At 38.0% G+C, this 16,223-nt stretch overlaps 1 protein-coding gene across 3 annotated transcripts in view; it reads right to left on the bottom strand.

Moving 5' to 3' along the window:
- CDK14 (cyclin dependent kinase 14) overlaps positions 1 to 16,223 on the bottom strand; it is a 307,407-nt gene that overhangs the window by 275,801 nt on the left and 15,383 nt on the right. Inside the window, exon 1 of one of the 3 annotated variants that reach the window (XM_048950391.1) lies at positions 3,591 to 3,676. The exons of 1 other annotated variant lie outside the window; for it this stretch is intronic. The gene's annotated coding sequence lies outside the window, so the exon portion shown is untranslated. Of the gene's footprint in view, positions 1 to 3,544; positions 3,566 to 3,590; positions 3,677 to 16,223 lie in introns of those variants that run through there. One more of the 3 variants, XM_048950389.1, reaches the window with a different exon arrangement.

Below are 16,223 nucleotides of genomic sequence, written 5' to 3'. Positions count from 1 at the left end.
CCCTGCCTTCTCACCAGGTGGTCAATCATTGGTTCAGGCCATGACTTAGCATTTCTGCTACAGGGAGAAAACAAATTTTCTTCTGACTTCATTACTTACCTGTCTTTGTGAATCTAATACTTTAAATGTATAATGTAACGTAACGTGAAGGGAGGATCCTAAAATTTGTAAAATCTGACAAATTTCATTTGAGCCTTTTCAAAAAAAAAAAAAAAAAGGGAATACTGAACATTAAACTGACCAGTAACAAAGTAAGCTTGGCTATGTCAGTGCCAAATTCAGGGCACACTCCTGGGCCAGGACAGCACAAACGCTATGAAATTTGCAGAGCCCACAACCATACATTGTTGATGTCCTTCTCAAACAAACTCTGCTGAAACAATTTCTGGTCTTTTTTATCTGTATTAATTAAAAACAATCACATAGTCTGATCATCAAATGGCATACAACTAATTCTGACAAAAACAGTTATATCTGTTTTTTTGTTTTTTTTTCTAAAATCTGTTATAGCTGTGTTTTACAAGTGGACACATTCTCCAAAAATAAGTTTTGCTTGTTTTTTTTTGTTTGTTTGTTTGTTTTAGGGGGAGGAGTTGAGACAGGCACACTCAAGAACTGAATATAGAAAAAAAATACAGAAACAAAATGGCCCTTTTGCCCACAAATTAGTGTCAAGACAATATTTTATATCCAAAGAGGATAGAAGCAGGAACAAAGAACTGCCCTGGAGACTACAACAACTCTACAAAGCACAAACTAAAGAATTCATTTTCAACAGGAGATTCCTATTGTTTATTTCTTTGTTTTTAAGGTAGCTCCCACAGTATAACATACCCAACTGCATAACAGGCTTTCTGACATCAAAAGTATATACCTACCTAATTAAATCAATGCATCTTGGACACAAGGTAAATTTCCCAGCTTTTTTAGTCACAAGATTTAATTCACATTTAATGTACTCAATCAGCCAAGTACATGCACGACATCTAGTTTCATGGCTCTATTCCGTCAACTAGAAAAATAATTTTATAGGAAGGAAAAAAAATACATTTTACATGATCTATTTTGTCACCCTACAGTAATGTGTTGAATGACACAAAACTGACTCCTTACTGACATGCATCAAATACCATCCCAGCTCACTGGCATAACCTGTACTGACAACAAATGCAGACTAATGTATCTATCTTCTGTGCTAAAACTTTTTAAATATACTAATTCCTTAAGTTGTAGTTTGTTAAGTTTTAAAACATGTACATCCCTCCCAAAAACTAATTCCCAGGAAAGAGCTCTATTTCCTTTCCCTTCTTACAGTTAGTTTTAAAGGGATTTTATACTGGAAAAATTGCTACAAACAGCAAACAAATCAACACACAAAGAAGCCATATCACAGATACTGACATCAGATGCAACAGCTAAAAACTTGGCTTCCAGAGCTAGCAATTTTAAACTGCTTGGGCTAAGTAATTTCCTCAAAGAACACATGCCATATGATGACCACTAGACATACTAATCTAATAAACCTCAGCCTCGTCTATCTGAAACAAAAGAAAAAGAAATACAGATGTATGCAGATTGGAAGCGTTTCAGTATTATGTAACTGTGGCACTAAATATGTTCTGGTAATTAATACATTTCAAGTTCTCATAACCAACTACAAAAACTTGAAGCCAGATGTGTTCCAGCAGCTGGACACCGTATCTCAAAGGCAGACCTGAATGAAAGGGGCGGGGGGGAGGAAAGGAAGAGGGAGGAAAGAGGAGTCTGAACTTAGCAGGAACACGGTCACTGCTTCAACAATATTTTCACAAAATGCCCTTATGTAAGAAACGTTCCAGGCCTCTCATGCCTTTACCATTTTTTCTTTTCCTGCTGATAAAGCAGTTTCCTCTACTTATAAACATAACACAAATTATAGTATCCTAGTTTTCATAACTACTTCCATGCCTTTTAATTGCATTCTCATGTACTTTCTCCCCATTAAGAAAAAAAAAAAGCATTTCATTATGCTAAACGAAGCAGAATATCATTTATATTTTAGACACTGCTCTGAGTACACCTTTTAAATAAGTTACTGCATAAGATAAGACAACCCTTTCCCTACCTGTAACCCTTGCCTTTTGTATACTCCCAAAATCAAATTTAGAATGTGTACTCCTTTATTTTCACCATTGCAAAAAATCATTTTCTCTTATTAAGAATAAGCAGCAAATCAGTGTATATTCTACTTAGAGGCTGTGTAGTCCGTTCCCCAGAATAAATGAATTCACTTGAGCAAAACATAGAAAGGTGCAGCTTTCTATAGCTCTTTCTTAAACTATGATAACCTGCTTTCTACACTAATGTATGGTAAGAAATCATATCCTCAAATCTAACAGCAGTGCAAGAAAACTATCTGATCCATCACACCCAAGAATACTCAATATTATTTAAATGTCATGTAGTTACCAGCTGTAAATAGGTTTTGATCTTCCATCTCACTATATAGTAACTTTTGCAACAAGAAATGTTGCTTGAAGGAAGCAAAATTATTTCCCCCCAGAATTTAATGAATTAGTTTAGATACACTTAATTGTTGAAATCTACTAGTTCTATTGGCTTTTTTCAGCCCTCTTCCTCAACCATTTGATAAAAGCTGTTACACTGAAGCTCTAAGGATCAATTCAAACAAACACTTGTGATTATAGTGAACGTACAACACTTGGCATCAAAAGAAAGCCTTGAAAACACACAGAAGCCATGTATGTGTGAAGCCTTGAACACTACCGGCTTCTTCACCACCCTTTCCCTGTCACAGGCAGGGCACCCACCTGCTGCAGCTCAGTGCTGGCAGCTGCAGGCAAGGGGCACTTGGCTTTGTTAAGGACTAATTTTTATCCTCAGTTCCAGAACAAATGAACAAACAAACAAAAAAAACAAACAAAAAAAAACAATTAAATGCACAAGCAGACAAGCACTGAGAGATACTAACTACAGAATTGAAAGATGTCTCACACTGCTATACCACCACCTAGGTTAAATGCAGGAATCCGCAAAAAACAGCAGCTTTTGTAATCTTAACACACTCTTGTGTTTCCTGGTGCCACTTCTTATTTTCAGTACTGTTAGAATGAGAGGGACCTCAGCCAATTTCTTTTCTTCTCTCATCTGGATCTTAATGAAGTTTGTGTCCCTGCTTGCTGTTAAATTGCACAGATTAGTAACATGAGTAAAATAAATGCAGTCCTTCACATGATGAAGCTTTCAATTACCACATTTGAGAAGAAAAGCACAAACAAGATGTATTTGGCACAGACAGAGCAGTTGTTGTCCAGGTTTGGAGGCTGGGCTTCTGTTTGAAAGGCTCTGCCACCTCAGCCAAAAAAGCCCTTTAGTTGGCTGGTTGCTATTAAAGACTTGTCAGCAGGAGAAAGTACCTTCCAACACCGTATGAATATTGCAGCAGCGAAATACAAGAACAAAGTACTACCTATAGTTAGTTGAGTGTTGCAAAGCATGGCAACAACTAACACCACATAGATTAGGGATGCAAAGGAATACATACAGCCCAGAACTCATTTCCACACATTTAGATTCTTCAAAGCAGTTACCTTAGAAGAGAATTACATTCTGCAGCTCTATCCAGAAGTTTACTGCATACCTATGCTTATGCCTCGGCTGGCCAGCTATTAGAGAAGGGATGCATGCTTCCCTTAATCCCATTTACACCTACTCTGCTGAGATTGGGCCCAGGTTTGCAGCTGTGTAGACTTGCAAGGCGTTCCTATCAGGTGCTTAGCACACAGCTGCTAACACTGCTTCAGTAATCAGACACGTTTGACTCTCCAAGCCCCAGCCCCTGTGATCTGATGCAGATTCACCGTGGAGGCATCGCTGATGGCTCCTGAGTGAAATCACCCCACTTCGGTAGATGCAAGCCATTTCAGCACATCCTTTTTTTTTTAGCACCACTTTTCTGGACCAATTAGAGACAGCTTTACAACTGAGGACAGGCTGGGGGGCAAGAGACTGCAAATCTAGTGAAAACATAAATCACTTATTGTAGCAATGCCTGGTGGAGGAAGTGAGTGCCTTGCTAAAGCACAGGATGCACTTCAGCATCAAGCCTCAAATAGGGCACAGCTCCATCTGAATGATTTCACCAGCTGGTTTTGGATTAGGAAAGAAGGTCATGTACCAAAATGCAAAATCATACTTGTACCTGCTTGACTACACATTTCTTAATGAAGTACCCTCGATATTTTTTCTCTAGCCTCCAAAGATGGCACAGATTCAATGTATAAATGGCTCACAACCCTCAGAAGAGAATCAAAGCATTTTTTCCAGAGTGACTCTTTTTCATAGAGTGATACCAGTTCTGTTGTGCTCACTTCTTGTGAACACTTCAGAAGAAATTGCTTTGGACAGCAGAACTGACACCTCTGGCATCTCTCCCATGAGCTGCCTTGCTTCACAGGTAAGCTACAAAAGGTTGCAGGATTTATTTTCTCACAGACATCTCCATGCATACAGTGATTCAGAAAGAGAAAGCCTGCACAGACACTAATAAAAGCCTCCATACACATATCCAGGTAGTGCCTCAGCATCCAAGTTTTCCCACATGGTCCTAATCACTCCCTTTCCTCCAGCAGTACCACCAGGCCAACCACCTTTGATTACCCATTTCCCACTTCCTTTTGCCTTCTGTGCTGGAAATAAGGCTTTTGTCTATTTGTTTTCTACTATGCTGAGCAAAGCTACAAGAGAATCTGCTTTATGCTTCAAAGCATTGCTCACTGGTGGGACAAGTAAATGATAGTGTCTTGCTCCTGCTCTTTCCCATGCGCTATGTTTAGTAATGAAAGCAGTCTATACACACGTACAGTCTTAGAAAAATTAAGCATTCATAAATCCTACAGGGGCCTTGCTAGTGCTCCAAAACTGAAGAAAGTGGCAGTAAGTCTCCCTAGCCATAAACCTACTCTGAAGTTCTTCTGCCAAGTCTAGTTTATTTATGCAGTTTGCAGAAGTACTTTAGCAAATGTTTTACTTTCAAAGCACGTATAGCTCTTTTCAAATGGCTCATGAAACCCCAGAAGAGCCAGGGGAAGGAAGAAAAAGAAACAAACATCTCAGGACATACTTATTATCTGAGCAAGCGTCTGTCCCAGCTGTACTCCCCTCATAAGAATATAATCACTGCATCCTGTATACCTTCCACTGATGGAGAAATGCTCCAATCTGCCTGTCTAGTTTTAAAAAATAGGTATTTGTGCTTAAATGAGAAGAAAGAAAAAGAAAAAGAAGAGTATCCATCCACTTCATTGGTGTGTGCTCCACAAAATCTTTGCAAGTTTTGGTTTCACCTTGTATTTTTAAAGCATGGCAACTCTAGATTTACTTCTGTCTTTTGATTGAGAAACCAAACAAAAGCAGGGAGACATTATCATAATGAAACTGTTAGACAAGAAAATTCACGATTTTTTGTGAAGAAAAAGAGCCTGGAAAGATAGCAATCAATCTCAGAACAGAACCACACACACACACACACACAAAAAAAAAAAAAAAAAAAAAATTCAAAACATATTCACAAACATCTTGAAGTAGTGGTACTTTTCCATATTACCTGAAACGTGTGAAAAGAAATGGTAAAATACTTCAAGAGTAATTTTAGGTATCACTTTAAAATCTTCATTTTGTAACATCTCCATTCCAGTCCTACACATTTCTTGTTTTCTGCATACTGAAGCTAGTGGTGAAAAACAGAAAATCATATCCTTCTGCACAAAGCACTTTTAGCTAGAAAAGGTTCAGAAATCTAAATTCACTGCCTTCTCTCAGTAATTCTACCAGAGATGAGCTCTTAGGATCACAACTGGTAGGAAATCAGAACAGGCAAGTGATATATCGCTACTCTGTTGCCTGAATCACCAAAAATACACCAAAGCACTTGCTAGTTATATTGATGAAGCGACCTTATCCCTATTTATCTGCTAAGAAAACAATGTTGTCAATCAATCAAACTGTTCCCACTTGCAGCCTACATTCATATACTAACTTAGCCATAATAAGTCAGTTAACACCTTCCTCCCATCACATTTTAAAAATCAATACACTTTTCAAGCAATTCATCTAGGAAGATCATTTCCTACATTACCGGGATAGTCAGACTCCCCTTTTAGGAATTTGGAAATCATTCACACAATTCTCAACTTTTATTTCAATCTTTAAGGACAAATCAGCCTTTCTGCTGTATTAGAAAAGCTCCACATTCTTTCAGATTTAATTTACAAGAGCCAAGGTATCCTTTCTCTTCTCAGTATCTTTACATACACTTGACAGGAATTCATTAGGATGCCTGCTCACACCTGTAATATCTGTACAGTACCAAACAAAGTACAGTGCAAAGATGACAACAAATATATGAACACAAGCATTGCAGATGAAGATTTAGGATATGCAATCTGTCAGAAGATACATCTCACACATTTCCTTTCAAATATCATGCACAAATGCTACAGTGGTTCATCTACATCTGTAACGCATGGATTTCTGATTACATGTACATGTTTTAGAATTCAGATTTCTTTCTGGGTGCAAAGGTCCTTCAAATACAGTTAATGTTTCTTATTAATTAATGGGATTTTTTTCTTTTAATATTATTTTAATATTAAATATTAAAATGCATTTGAAATAAGATGCTATATAAAGCATGAACTCTTGTTCTTCTTTCTAATACTGGGAATAGAGATTTGTCTCTTGTCTGCTGGAGCTCCCACATGACAAGACTCTCAGACAAAATTAAAACAATTCAAGGAGTCATTCATCCTAGCAGTTTGAGTGCTGATGTGATTATACCACATTTAGAGCTTCATGTCAGAAACTCTATTCCTTGATCAAATGACATTTCTCAAGTGCTTAATCACTCTTCAAGATATTTTCTCCTTATGTGTGCCCATGCAAAGAACCATTCTCAACCTCCTCTCCTTTTCCCACTTTTTTACCTCAGGGTAATAAAATTTTGGTTCACTCCATCTGCAAGACTTATATTGAAGAAACAGTTGCTGTCTCAGTAGGCTATGCCAAATCCAAGTTCAATCCTCAGCTATGCATTTTCAGCTTAAATTACTTCATATTCCTGTATTCCAGTGCATTATCTGAAGTGGAGATAGTAATTGTTTCTTACAACACGGGCAACTTCTTAAGCACTGTTTCCTACCTGTCAAGTTTCCCATAATTCTGCTCTGTATCCTTTCATTTCCCTTTTATTGGATCTTTTCAGCTTGTACCAAATGTTCTGCAAAAGTACAGTCACATCTGATTCAACCAGAAGCCCTCCTACCTCAGGTTCCTGCTTTTGAGGACTGAGCATGAGAAGCATACCAGCCAGCCAGGCAGCTCTGCCTTGCCAGTCCTGGTCCAACCAAGAACATTCAAGGTATAGCTCAAGGAGCTTTGGTTGGACAACCCTTCACAAACAAGTACAGAAACAGCATTCAATTGATTTTTGAACCTACCTCAACTTCAATGTCTCCTCATTCTATGACAGTGAGCTCCATAGCTTAGTCACATGTTATGTAGAAAGTATTCTTTCCACACATTTTAAATTCCGTTGGCTAATGGAAGGTCATTTTAGTACCCCCAATCCTTTGTTGGGACATTAATAAATAATTCCCAGTGTTCTTCCCCAATGCAGTTCCCAGTTTTATCAAATTCCATATTGGCCATTAAGTTGTCTTTTCCAGTCCAAAAACTTCTAGTCCAAACAATCAGTAGCTCCCCATACCTATACTGTTATTCCACACTTACAACCCTCCCTTCCCTCCTAACTCCTGCACTGTTTCTGAGATTCTGGAGACCAAATGCTATAGCAGCATAATAATTTCTTATTTTTGGTTTCACCGTCTCCAAATTTCTCTTAACCTTCCGTTTGCCAATTTGATCACCACTAACCTCTCCACCCACCTTCTTAAGAATCTTGATATTTCAGTGGATGTCTGAAGAAAACTGTGGCCTTCCCCATATTTTTTCCCCAACCCTTGTACCAATAAAAGAAAGGGAGAAGCCACACTCCTTCCTTTCTTCTTTGCTGACAGATATTCCATCACAATACATTTTATTTTTCCCTTTAGCACAGTCTCTATATCAGCAGCTGTGTGCAAGACTTGGTGTTCCCCAAATATTTTGTCTTGAACACAAGTCATTGAGCACACTAAAGTCCACAAAAAAAAAAACAAAAAACAAAAAAAAACACAACAAAAAAACAGGCAGATAAGAGAGCACAGATATGAGATACCATTATGCCAGAAGACATGAATGGGTCGACTGTTTCTCTTCTGATCTGCAAACAACTACGGATGTCCTGACAATGTAGCTTTGCTTCACAAATGAAAGGGAACTAAAATGCTTTTTCCTCACTTTTTTTAGCAGTCTGAGATCTTTTGTCCAGAACTCTAGGCTTGCCTTTTTCCAGCTAGGCAGTTTTGCTCCTGAAGCTTTGGAGCAAGCCACCACAGAGCATTTGTGCTGACTTCTTGTTTTGGAATACCACATTTAAAGTAGTGCACTCAGAACAGGAGCTTCAGACCTGGCTGCATTGCCTGAGTTAGTGCCCTTCCAAAGTATTTAAGTGCTCTGGTAAGTTGCCTGCTGCTGTTCCTTACATCACCTCAAAAACTAAGCAAGCTGTAGTGGGTCTGGCTGGGATGGAGTTTGTTTTCTTCACGGCAGCCTGCACACTGCTGTTGTTTACACCTGTGACCAAACAGTGCTGATTACACCCCAATGTTGAAGCAGTGCTCACACAGTATCAATGGCTTCTTTGTGTCTCTTTTCTTCTGAGGTCCCTTCCAACATAAATTATAGTATGATTTTCTTTCAGACTAAGTTTTTCAATACAGAACTGTCTTATTGCATACTTATGAGTTCACACAAATGCTAGATAATAACAGCAAAGCTAGCAGCCCACTACCAGGAACAGTGCAAACATCACCAACACTGCAAAAATGTCAACACAACAGAGCAGAAATCAAGAACTAATAGCCTCATTTTAAAAAATGCTAATTTGAGACACGCAGTACTCTTAAGCATAAGCACCAACATAAAGAGAACAGGAAATGAAAGTGATTCCATAAAAGTAGATATACATAACTGTACAGAAACTAAACTGCCTGACATATGCAATAGCCTATAATATATTACTGTGTGTTGTGGTTTAACCCAACAGGTGGCTCAGAACCACACAGTTGCTTATTCCTTCCTTCCCAGTGAGATGGGGAAAAAACGGGAAAAAAAACAAAAATAGAACTCACAGATTGAGATAAAATTATTTACTAAGATAGAGAGAAGGAAAGGATAATAATTCTGACAAATACATATATACATATATGCATATAACATATATAACAGGTGATGCACAAGCAATTGCTCACTACTGCCCAAACAATACCCATCTCACTCTGTGAGCTGCATAAGAGAGCAAGATAGCTTCCTACCCGCCTTCAGAACTCCCTGTGCATGACATCATACAGTATGCAATATCTCTTTGGCCACTTAAAGTCAGCTGTCCTGATTCCCTCCTTGCTCCTTGGGCCCTTTGCTGAGAATGGACCTGGATCTGTACAGCACTGCTTAGCAGCAACTGTAAACATCACTGTGTTACCAACACCGTTTCTCTCCTAGAACCACAACAGCATCATACCAGATACTCTGAAGAAAAACAATTCTGTCCCGGCTGAAACGAAGACAAAGAGTAAGATACAAACGAAGACAAGTAAGATACTTAAACACAAAAGATACAAAATAATTTTTTAAAATACAGACAAGCCCAACAGCAAGAAAGAGGTCAAAGCTCATACGTGAACCTTGTTAAATATGAAACTTTATTATTTCTCAAAGAAATTAAGAAAAAAAGCAATTAGGCTGATCAAAATTTTTCCAGTGATTAAAAATGTCCCTTTCCCCCTCCAATTGTTTTAGATAAGCTAATATTTTACTATTAATATTCATTTTCATGGTCAAAATCATAGATAGATGTGCCTCCTCGCATTCCCAAGACAAAGTTATCTGGTGATCACAAAATCCAACTGGGCTGTAAAATATGAAGGCTGGAGCACTGTCAGCTTTTCTATGGTGGGTTGGATCTTTTTTGAGAGTAGCAGAAAGGAAGTTTTTTTTATCCTGTTACAAACTAAAAAAGCATTAGAAATCTCAGTACTTTGAAGTACAGATAAAATGTTTATTTCTGTTGCTAAAAGAGTTAAGTTTATTACACCTCTACAGCAAAGGAACCTTTACCCAAAACCTGACATTAAACAAAAAAGTACATATGCACAAACACACAAGAAAAATGCCTACAGAGATTCCCAAGCTTGTAGGAAACAGAATACAAACAAATTAAAGTAAGCCCCTATGGTCCCATTTGAAAATAATGCACAGGAAACCAAGATGTTGATGAAATTATTCCTAGTAGGAATAGAAATAGAAAAATATAGTAAGAGGAGCTGAAGGAAAATAGTTTTGTTTTATTTTTAAATCTTGAAGAATTATTAGGAAAGCAGAAATAATTTTAATGATAAGCAAGCAGTTTATTATGCAGCACCTCCTGTGATGCTCACAAAATTGTAGAGAACGAAGTCACATTTTGAATCATACTTCAGTGACATGACATTTCCTTTCCATGGGAAAAAAAAAAAAAACAAAAAAAAAACAAAAAAAAAACCACCAACAGATGCCTTCATTATACTCCATCTTTTTTTCATTGTTCTCTTCATTCTTGTTTCTTGGCTTCATGTTGTACTGCACTGAGTTTGCCAGCAGCTCAATAGATTAGGTGGACTTTCAGGAGACAACTCTTTCCAGCAAAAAATTTATTTTGTTCTCTTCACTTATTCCAGGCATCTGAGAAAGATAAGTCAAGAACTGCAAAAGATTGACCAATGCATAGCTATGACTAAGCCTGGAGTTTTGCCAGAAATAGTATTGTTTAACAATGTTATCTCTAGAAGATGCTACCAGGTAATTGCAATATTTCGATGTCCCTAGCTCTGAGCAATAAAACCCAACACATGAAAGCCAATACTGGATTGAACCACTCAGCCCAGTTTGCTTTCTCCAACACTCAATAGATAAGCTCTCTGGTTTGTGTTGAGAGCAAATGCCCCCCAGTGAGAGACACCTCCAGATGGTTTTCATTTGTCCCCTGCTCCAACATCTGCCTTGCTGCAGACACTCTTTGTTCTCCCAAATCTTGGGAAAAATCCCTCAGATGTCAAGCCCTGTGAAGGCTTTTGCCTCCAGAACAGGTCCTGGTGCACCTTTACTACAGGAAGCCAGACAGCAACATGGGGTGATGAAATCAATTCAATTAATTCTCTTCACAGGAAAAAAAAAAAATCTCTTTCCTATTTATTTTTAATCACTTTATCCACATAATTCAGAATTTTGCACATCTGTCATATTCACCCTTGGTGGTCTTTTCCAGACTTAACAAGTCAAGACTATTGAATTTCTCCTTACAACACAGCTGTTCCATATCCCCATAACAGTTTGTCTCATTTCCTCCAGCTCCAACGCCTTTCCAAACAGACTCCAGAAGGCGCTTCAACAGATTAGCAAAGAAAGTGAGAGCAAAGAAGGAAACGGTGACTCCTTTCTTCAAGGCATATAAAGGAGGAACATTCACAACTCCTTCTGTGTCACCTCCTCAGCTCTTTCAGAGCTCCACCATAAAACCGAAGAAGCAGGTCAGCACATCTCCTGCCTATAAATGCTGAGAACATACTAGCAACACAGCTGCTAGCTTCCCCTACCAAATCATTCCTGCTAACATGAGAAAAGTCGTTTATATCAAGCACACAGATGGTAAAGTTTATACAGAATATGTGTAACAGATAAAGGCAGGATGAAACGGCCAAGTCAAGACACAACCTGCCAAACATGAGTATCTGTAGTCTGAATACATCATTTCATAGACAGCAATTTATTCTGTATTCACAATCATCTTCAGATTAAACTAGTTTGAATAGGCTTAGAACCAATGCCCAATTTTCAATTATATTTGAGAACAGATTTGTTCCTAACTCATTACCTTTAAGGAATGGGGAAAAAAAAAATAATAATAATCACATTATAAATATTTCTGATGTCCTAGCTACTTCTTAAGCATGCAGTTGTTTATAACTGGTCATTTTATAGTATGTATTATAATACTATATAATAGTTATATATATTCCATATGATGTGTTATGTACTTTTTATTATACGAATAGACAACAGAGCGAGATTTATATAACTACATACAGACCGATCTATGTTACAGAGATTTATAAATAGTTGCAGAGTGAGAAATCTCATTTTCTAAGATAAGTATAGGGAAGATTTCGTTCGTTCTTAGTAAAGCCATGTAAGATTTAAGAGCAGGGAAGGAAAGGGAAGTGAGGATGTATCAGAGCTTGATTTAAATTGTACAGAAGCGGTACATATCAGTTAGGCTGAAGTAGAACTATGGAGACTTTGTACGGAAAACTTATGTAAGATATAATTTTCTCTCCATAAGGAAAAGAAATATTTTCTTTCATAAAGCACACTACAGAACATCCAAAAGTCTAGTTATGTGTACGCTGCAGTTGCAAGGGACAAAAATATTTATGACATGATTTCTACATTGTCATGTTAATTACTTCTGCACCTCTTGTCAGATACCAATCAATGTTGCTAACATTTCTCTCTGCAATAAACATTGTTTTCAACAAAAAAAAATTACTACTTTGTACCTGTTTTTCTTACTAAGTACCATTTTGTGAATCAAGGCTCTGATTCTACAAGCACACAAGTTTTTGTCATATTTATGCACTTTCTTGGAAGTCAGTGAATCTCTCAGTGCACAAAGCAGAGTGCATTTTACTATTTGCAAAAAAAAAAAAAAAAAAAAAAAAAAAAAAAAAAAAATCCCTAAAATTTTGGAAGCCAAAAACAAAATCTGCTTCAGTTGCCGATCGAGAAACACGTGATGACCTGTTCGTTAACTGGTTCCTGAGCTGATGACATGTAGGCTACAACAACAATAAGCTTCTGAAATGTACTTTAGTGATAGAATTCTAGATCTTTCCCCTTCTATCTGAAAAAGGAGAAAAGCAAGACTCACCAGAAGATTGATGACAGACAACCGAAAAAGTAGAGAATGATGAAGTTGAGGACTGGTACTTAGGACCTGTCTAGATCTTCCTTCAGTAACAAAAAGTGATGGCAAGAGGTCTATAGCTCACACTAATTCTACTAAGATCTTTATGATATTTTTTAATGCACAGCTAAGATCCTATTAATGAGAAATGCCAAAATGCACCTGAGCACTGGAGTTTTGTTTTGCATTTCATCATTTGTCTCAGTTGTTAACTTGAGATATTAAAACAGAAAACAATCTCTACAATTCACTACCCCATGGCTGATTTTGCATGATTTGCTTTGGGATTAATTTTTTTTAGTATTTTACACAGTAATTAGCTACTTTGGGAGCAAACCTTCTCTAGGGGATCATTAATTAATTACAGACACGTTGTTTATTAATGCGTGTTTCTCTTTTCCAAAACTGTACAAAGAATGAACATAACTTAGTCCCTTCTCTTATAAACATAAATTAATAATAATTCTGTTTTACTGTACAATTAATTACGGCCCAGTTCTAAAGCATCTTTAAGTTTGATCAAGTAGGAGCCTAGGGGTACCATATTTTTAGCATAATGAGCACAATCTTTTGAACTCTTCTATTGAAAAAGTTTGGCACTCAAGACCAAGCTTCAAGAACAGGTTTGCAGGATGCAAGCTACTATTACAGAAAGGCAGCTCCACAGTAACAGTATGTTAAGCGGTGTAACTCCAGATAACATAACAGATAACATAAAGCAGCTTACACTTCAAAGTTACGTATGTGACCACACGCCCATCTCAGACAGAAAACTGAAATAAAGGGATGCCACACATTCGAACACACAGCTCATTTGATTGTGTTACGTTCGTGTTGATGGGAACGTACCCCTTTTCCATTAGGAATACAACACCATTATCGTCACCAAATCTCAGAATCATCCCCACAAATCCAAGAAAAAGCAAGGAATGGCAACCAGGAGTCCTGCTGAAAACTAATGAGATGAATAATTTTGGCCACACTCTGGGTCCATGGCTATTTTTTCCCACATCGCATTTCTTCAAGCTAATGTCAGGCCTAAACTGGGAATGTGTCAGGATTAGGCCCACATGCAGAGGTATCAGATGATCTGTACTTCAGGAGAGGTTGAAACATATCTGAACAACAACTAAATTAGAAAACTAGGAAAAACAAACATACACCCAGTAATACATGTGATGGGACACTCCCTCTTTCCCTAGGAGGAAGAACCATATGCTAGTATCAGTTCTTCCCCTCTCCTCTGTACTACCTAAAAGCAGGACTAATCAACATACAAAATAAAGAAAGCTGTTTGTTCTCCTCTTAATGCCATCCTTCCAAGCTTTACAAGCATCCTTTAGAAAGAGCAAAATCAAGACACAAAGCAGAACTTCCCTCCTTTGATAACTTACTTCTATTCTTGCAGCAGCAGTTGTTTCCTCTTTCCAGACAAATCATCAGGAGCCTCAGAATACCTGCACGTTTGCTATGAGGGAACAATTCCAGGAGAAAGAAGCTTTATATCTGCTAAATGCATATAGTCATTTCAGGCTTCATAAATACAGATGTTTTCCATCTATAGGTTGCTTTCTCAGAGCCTCTTGCTTGTGAAAGTAACCAGCTGAAGAAAGCAGAGATGAGAAGCTTAAGCGCAGATACCACGCATATTAATAAAAAATTCCTCGTTGAAATAGGAGAGGTAAAATTATGCAAGCGGAAAAAACCTGAACCAGCAATAAGCTCTTCATTGCTCTCCTAGAGTATCGAGTGCTAGGGGCTTAAGGAGGGAAAGAAACAGAAGGATTTTTCCAGAGGTGTCATAAGCAGATGAGTGATGGATAGGAATGAGCTTCTAAAGCTTTTTATTACAAACACTTCTACAGAATCTTCACATCTGGATTTCTTTTAACCTTTCATAAACAAGTGCTTTGAAACAGTACCTCTGACATTCTTCATAGAACTTGGACCACAAATATTTGCAATGCAGTGTATGGAATTACATCCAAAGGAAATTACCTCGCCTTGCAAAAACATTTGAAATATTATCGGTACTCATAGATGACAAAACTAAAAGTCACTTGCTTAAAACATGAAGTGATACAAAAATCTCCAGATGGATTGCAGAAAGAAAGAAGCCTGCAATAAATTACATGAATTGTGCAATGGGTGAGATCGGAAGGGGCAACTGGATTGCCTCCCCATCTTCTCCACCAGAACCCTCATAATAAAAACGTTTCCTGATGTTCAGAGAGGACATCCTGTGTTGCAGTCTGTGTCCATTGCCTTTTGTCCTGGCACTGGGAACCCCTAAGAGCCCCATTGCCTTTGCATCCTCTACTCAGGTATTTTTAGACAGTCTTCTCCACAAGCGATTCCACCTCTTTCAGTATTCCCTTGTAGGAGAGCAGCTTCACTCCCTTGATTATCTTCACAAGCCATTACTGGACTCTGCCCAGCATGTCCAGGTCTCTCTTGCACTTGCAGTCTAGAACTGGACCCAGCAACTCCAGCTGTGGCCTCATCAGTACTGAATAGTGGGGAACGGTCTCTTCCCTCAACCTCTTAGCAACTGATGCAGTCCAGGACACCATTAGACATCTTTGCAGCAAAGGCACACGGATGGCTTACATTCATCTTGATGACCACCAGACCCCTCACATTTTTTTCTGCAAAACTGCTCTGAAACATAATTTTTAGGAAACTATGTCACCTGGCTGTAGAGACAGAGTCTCCTCATTTCCGCAGTCTGAATTCCATCTTGTACACAGTTAAGGCATACAGTAGTTGCCTGCATGATTTGTCATTGATTTACTGTCCCTCAGAGAGGCTCACAGCATTACTGACAGACCGTGAGCACAAGCTGTATGACCAATAATGTGGTTAGACAGCAGAGGTGGACTTACAGTAGTTCTGTCTAACTCATGCCTGCATCACCGATTTACTATCCATGTTTTAAATTTTGAAGAAAAGTTAAGAAGCACGGAGCACAATTATTAGTTTCCCATTATATAGCTCTTATTCCATCTGCGTTCTTTGGAAAAAGAAAAAAAAAAAAAAATCAATTTTTTGCCTCTCTCTCTCT

Source organism: Lagopus muta, chromosome 7 (assembly GCF_023343835.1).
Source record: "Lagopus muta isolate bLagMut1 chromosome 7, bLagMut1 primary, whole genome shotgun sequence".
In the NCBI taxonomy this organism is placed as follows: domain Eukaryota; kingdom Metazoa; phylum Chordata; class Aves; order Galliformes; family Phasianidae; genus Lagopus; species Lagopus muta.
Note: the sequence above shows the minus strand (reverse complement) of the source record. Positions and strands in the feature narration are given on the sequence as shown.